The sequence below is a fragment of the Haliotis asinina genome, chromosome 10 (assembly GCF_037392515.1).
Source record: "Haliotis asinina isolate JCU_RB_2024 chromosome 10, JCU_Hal_asi_v2, whole genome shotgun sequence".
Classification (NCBI taxonomy): Eukaryota; Metazoa; Mollusca; class Gastropoda; order Lepetellida; family Haliotidae; genus Haliotis; species Haliotis asinina.
The window spans coordinates 24,198,454-24,205,142 of record NC_090289.1 but is presented as its reverse complement, the minus strand read 5'-3'; positions in this window follow the sequence as shown (position 1 = coordinate 24,205,142).

The following is a 6,689-nucleotide window of genomic DNA, read 5'->3' as shown; positions in this document are numbered from 1 at the left end:
AATAGCCCTGCACGTTTGTACGACCTAACACGAGGGAAATCGATTGAGGATATGAGTCTTCATGTGGCTTCATTAAAAATAGATGTGCCTGCTCCGTGCGGCTTTGTTTGGGCTTCCCTTCATCGACGAAGTTTTTGTGCTGCTCCAGTGGGAGTGTTTTTGTTCACGAGAGGGGAGTTATAGCGACGCAACATAAACGAATGTCTACATAAACCAATGACGTTTCGAGGTAGCACAGATGCTAATCCGTCCTTTAACAAGTAAACAGTGGTATCTGTAGGCTGAAACATGTCTACAACAATGTCTATAGACATTTTCCCTTGAATATGACCGATTTCATCGTCATAAGATCGTCTTTAAATATGTTTACTGACTGTTCTGTAAATACAATACGTTTACTGTGATAGACATTCGTTGTGCACTCACTCATGACTCAGTTCTGACAATGGTCGATCGCTTTTGGCGATCGGAAAGATGTGGAAAGGGTTTGTCGCTTGTATTATAATCGTAGAATGTGTAGTTGTTTCTCATTAGTCTATAAAGGGAATAATTACTGAATTTATTAATATGCAAGATATGCAAATGCTATTATCACCGATTTCTATACTATACTATTGACTATGTATCAGGTTAAAGAAGATCAGATCGGCGCAATGCGTGCGTTTTAATGTGTTGTTTGTATAATGTCTTACTTGGCATTATACCAACAATATGAGGACATTCAGTAGAATAATTAAACCTGGACCAGACATTCCAGTGAGGTGAAGACAAAGTGCATGTTTTGTGAAACTCAGACCCAAGGATATGAGGAAGGAGCATATGAATAAGGGATGCAGGTTTTCGGTGTCTGAAATATAATGAAAGTGCTGTATTATCTAGACTGCAGACATGCAATGTTCCCATTCACAATCATTTCGTATTTATAGTTGAGATGAGTTTGTTGAATAATTCCTTGGAACAAGACCTTCCGATCAAACCACCAAAATAGTTTGAATTTTCCAGGGGATCGAGAAAGCGAATATGGTTGTTCCGAAAATTGAACAGTTGAAATTATAGGTAATTAGTATCCTTGCGATATTGATTTCTCTAGATATTGCATATGGGTTGTCAGCATCAGGACAGACAGTAACCCTGTCAGCAGGAACAATATGGAGTTCAGGTCCAAGTTAACACTCCAGAACCTATAGATGTTTATAGGAATGCTAGGTAACCTAAAGTTGTTTATCATAATGTGAGGTCGACAGGTGAACCTGTAGATGTTTATCAGAATGAGAGGTCGACAGATGGACGTGTAGCTGTTTATCGGAATGACAGGTGGACCTTTAGTTGTTTATCGGAATGACAGGTTGACAAGTGGACCTATGGTTGTTTATAGGAATATGAGACTATACATATTTGATAATATACATACACGTACACTACAATAGATGGGTATAAATTAAGCTGGACGACCTCAGACCAGTGTTTCCCACTACAAACGCGAATGGCAATCCGATAGTTCTTTCCATATAACTTCAATGAGTGGCATGTGGTGTAAGAACAACCACAGGGCTATCGCCCTTATTCCAACTTTTCTGGACATTTAACACGCATTTACCTCACAAAACAAGGAACCATTTGTCAGCTGTGCATGTCCCTGTTCATTGCATCTTCATCTGACTCAGCATTCACACTTTGGAACTTGCTAAAAGAACTTGTGATGATTAATCGGCAAATTTGTGTTCAGACATCTGTTGTCTGTCAAGAAGCTAAGAAACAATTCAAGGTTTACAAAATATTGAGTTATGGACCGTTAAAGAATTGCGGTCCAAAAGTATGTCAATTAATCAAATCCGCATCTACTTCTGAAAAACATCTGAGTGAAATAATCTTAAACGCTTAATTAAATACTGTTTCATCCTCATTTCTCTCCATGACTATCATTCTCCACCGGAATCTGTGCGGTCACGACGTACGATGTTAATTCAGTGAGCTTGTATAGAAATGCTATTTTACCATTTGGGGATGAAATATTTGAAATGAAATGCAACACCTTTATGAAATCACCTAATTCATTTTCAGCACAAAAAAGTCTATTTTCATTTCTACCGGCTACAAGACAGCATCATTTCTTTCAAATACCAATGTATACATGATGCTTACCATCAAAGTCAGGATGGAAAACAAACCACAGAACACAGATCGAACAAACATAACCATCACGGAATCAATGTCCTGTTGGTCCATTATAACACAGGGCAAACATCCGTCAAATACACCAGCTCATACTACAAGGAAATATATCCTGACACCTTCGATTCGTTTACAAGAGTTGCATTCAAACTACTACCCCGCCATTACAGTTTGTATGAAGCTTTATAGAAAACAGGGTTACATCACCTCGCTGAATATCGACCTCATTAATGTACATTGTAACACATATGCCCCATACATCTGTCCTCCGAATCAGCTTCTGTGCAGCATCTCTTAATGTCTGAAGTTGTCTGCTGCAGCTTTTGTTTCTCGTGAATTTATGAACCAATAAACTAAGATCAGGTTCCATACTGTTTTGAACAATTAGCGGATCAATGCCTAGAGGCTATACCTGACAGTATATATCAAGTTAAAGCCAAGACTGCCAGTTAGGGTTTATCTGCGGATAAAACTATTCATGGCAACAATCATCTGATAATACCATAGAATAACGAATTGTTGTTGTAGCCGACTAAAGATGTATATTACTATCTTCTGGTCACGGTGTTCAAAAATTGTCCAGTTTGACGTAATCTTATTCTTCCGAAGAAATAAATGTTAACATTATATCTTAAAACTATGTTGCACCTGGGTGTGATTTCTCTGTCAACGCTTTCTGCTCTATAGTGCCAATATCGACCCCGACATTGAGTCCCAATGGGATGACGCAGTCGGTTTTTTTAACAGACGAAGTGACAAAAGAAGACTGGATGGCTTTGGCCCTGTAAGTTGGTACCTTGTGTTGTCATAGTTACATTCATGCTTAGATAATCTCAGCGGTCAATCACAGACACACATCCGTCTTTCATCCACAAATATTGCTACCGATATATGTAACAACCTGTCGACTAGATAATTATTTACTGTGGCTCTATGAATATTCCCACATTCTTTGTCGTTATTTCTTGTAAGCAAAGTTCACCTCCAGAATTCCCAAGGCCAACTGATTGGGGTGGGACTTTTTTCTGTAGATCTATTTCACGTCACCTTGTCTTATATACACGTGAGCATTAATTAAGCACACACACACACCTACCCCCACCCCGCACCCCACTCCCACCCCCACCACCCCACACACACCCACACACCCACACCCACCCACCCATTTTCACGCTATAAGATTGTGTTTAGCACAACACACTGGTCATTCATGATATCGAAACTAAACACATGGTTATAATTTCGCTAACTGAACCATCTAAAGTGTCAATCCATCGACTACCAACACTGCTGCTACTTTCGACTGTAGTTTATTGACGGTCATATTGGGGCACTAAAACGTTATCAATAGAACATATGTCATATTTGGGATTTCACTTTCTTAGTAAAGTACAAAATCTAGTATTTGTTTTGGTTGAGTCCCATATGGGATTCGAACCCGCACCCTTAGGCACCTAATCGAAAGCACACAAAGTCAGCCACCTAGCCCTCTCAGCCACCGAGACTTCCACAAACTATGGTCACACAGACAATGTCTGTGGTCTAACGTACACAAAGTTCTCAAAAAAACGTTCACTGTTCAATCCTAAGCCAACAGTAATGGTGACGTCAGTATTTGGTGTATTCTCCCCTCGCATGGATAACTGCTGCAACCCTCCTCCTCATGCTAGAAATCAAACGCCGAATGCTCATCATTGGAATCCTCTGCCATTCCCCGTGAAGAGCCTGTGCTAATTCCTGTAGATTTTGAACAGGTGGATCCCTTACTTGAACTTGACGCCCCAGATGGTCCCATAAATGCTCAATTGGATTGAAATCAGGGCTTCTCGCAGGCCAAGGTAATCTGTCAACTGCGTTATTCTGCAAGTATACGATAACAGCTGAGGAACGATGGGACCCAGTATTATAGTCCATAAATACTGGCCGACTGACGACAAGGTGGTTATCAAAATGCGGGACAACAGTAGCTTCCAGGACTTCCTATTGGTATCTCTGACCATTGAGTGCCCCTTGAATGGTGATAAGATTCAACTTACAGTCATAGGAGATACACACCCACACCATTACAGAGACATCGCCAAAGGGTTCAGCTGCATGGATCATACGCTGTTGTTAAGCCCCATTACTCCTCCAAACTCGCCAACGGTCATCAGTAACACGAAGAAGAAAACGGCTTTCATCGGGCCAATGGATCCTGCGCCATGTCCTCAGATTGTGGTTTTGGCGTTGATTACACCACTCCAAACGTTGTGTCTGTCAGTGAGTAAGGGACGTATGATTGGACGACGTGCGGACCAGCGGACCTGAGCCTCCTTCGGATGGTGCTGGTTAAGAGACAAACACCCACTCTCCATTGATCTCGGAGATCTTTGGCATTGGTCATGGGCCTGCGTCTCACCAGGCGAAGTAGGGCACGGTCATCAGGGGCAGTGGTCTTTCTCGGCCTTCCTGATCGTGGACGATCCTTGCTGTAACCAGTGGCCGCATGTTTCCTTACAAGGCGACTAATGACAGTGTGACTGATGTTCAATCTGGACCCAGTGCTACGACAGGACAAACGAGCTTCATCCATACCAATAATCTGCCATCAGGCATTTTCAGAAAACCTACGCCTCGGCATGTCCAAAAAAGTTCAATTTCAGCATTGTTCACTTATTGATGCGTCGATAAGAAAGCAATGAGAGTACTTCATTTCACCTTTTACACCTCTCAGTCGCTTGTACCATGACAGAACGTTAGCATGAAAAGCATGCATTTGAGTCAGCAAGCGAATTTCATGCTATCTGCATGTGTATTTAGATATAACTGGTTGACTTCTGTGTTTTGATCCCTTTTGTTACCATCGACAATTATTTTTGGTGATGCCTAATTAATGCTTAGTTTTCATTGTCATCACTTAGAGAGACTGTTTTAAATTCTGATACAAACAGCTTTGTCATAATTTTTATCTATTCGATGTTATGGCGAGGGTACACAGCGAGAAAGTACTGGAAGAGTACTAAGTGATTTTTTCAAGAGGCTTCTTCTGCTCAGTAAAAGTAAGTTGTTCGATAATCAGTGTGTGTCAAGTATTTTTGCCGCTGTGTCAAGTATTGATGTAAGTTGGTAATCATGTATCTGAAAAGTTATCTTCGGATCTGCTATAAAAAGAACTATACGTTGACAATGGATGGGTGCATTCAGTGTCACATATAAAAAATTATCTTACTTTCAAACTAAATAAAAAATCAAATACGTCAATACTTCTAAGAGGCTACAAATCATAAACATCATAGAAGTTGAGTTATCTATTGTGTTTTGAAAAAGGTTTTATGATAATAGGGACATAATGAATTTGTTTTTCACATGCTTTAAAGAGACAGATGAAATGCCGGTGTCCCAAAACAACAGCATTCAATGACATACCGCGACATGCAGCTGATTACGTCACAGTCGTCCACGTTTACAGTAGCACCAATCAGGTATCAATCATTGGTGGAAAGCAGAAACACCTTGAAGCATATTAGATGAGCCCACACACTTTTGAATAGCAGAAATGGATTGTTATTAATGAATGTAGCTTTTATACAGTTCTCGATCAATGTGTGGGTAAATACCAGATGGTCACCAACAAAGGCCCTGTGCTGGACCGAGACTGAACGCTGTGGTGATTCCATTGTTCATAGAGCACTGGGCTGCGTGGTGGGTAGGCTCACGATGACGTCACATGTCAATTTATCTGATTATCCGTAAATAAACTTTAATTAATTGCTTCTGATACTGACAGGCATATCAATTTCATCTGTAGATCGATATTCCCGAATAAACAGAAAGCGTTTGCCCGACAGTTACATTGTTAGTAATACAGTGAATGAGATGAATAAGATCAAAGGTGTTAAATCACGGTTTGTATATTTACTATATAACTATATAGTTTATTTAAGCCAGATGAAATAACGGGGTTTACTTCGCGTACAAGATCACTGCTCTTTTATAGAGACGTGGGTGTGTCTCTGGGTGCGTGTGTATACGTGTGCTATACAACTTAAATGGGTTTATTAATATGAAAAGGTGCAAAGAGGATAAAGAACAGTAGCCGCTCAGTTCGGTATGATGCAGCAAGGGGACTGAACTTAAACTTTGTCTCTCTCCGGCCCCGAGAAAATCAGGTCGAGGGCTAAAGTTGATCTTCACAGTAACACATGCTTGTCGTAATAGGCGACAAACGGCATCGGTGGTTCGGCTCGCTGACTTGGTTGGCACATGTCATCAGTTTCCCGTTGCGCATATTAATGCTCATGCTGTTGATCACCGGGTTGTCTGTTCAGACTCAGTTATTTACCAGGCTCAGTTATTTACAGACCGCAGCCAAATTGCTTCGTTCACTGCACAAGTATGGAAACGAGTGTTACTGTTACTCAATAAAGCAGACATAAAATCACAACACAATTTCGTCCCCACCGATGATTTAATTTGATCTTGTAAACAGCGCGGGCAGAGTCAACATATCAAGCATGTTGAATCCATAAAATGTGTCT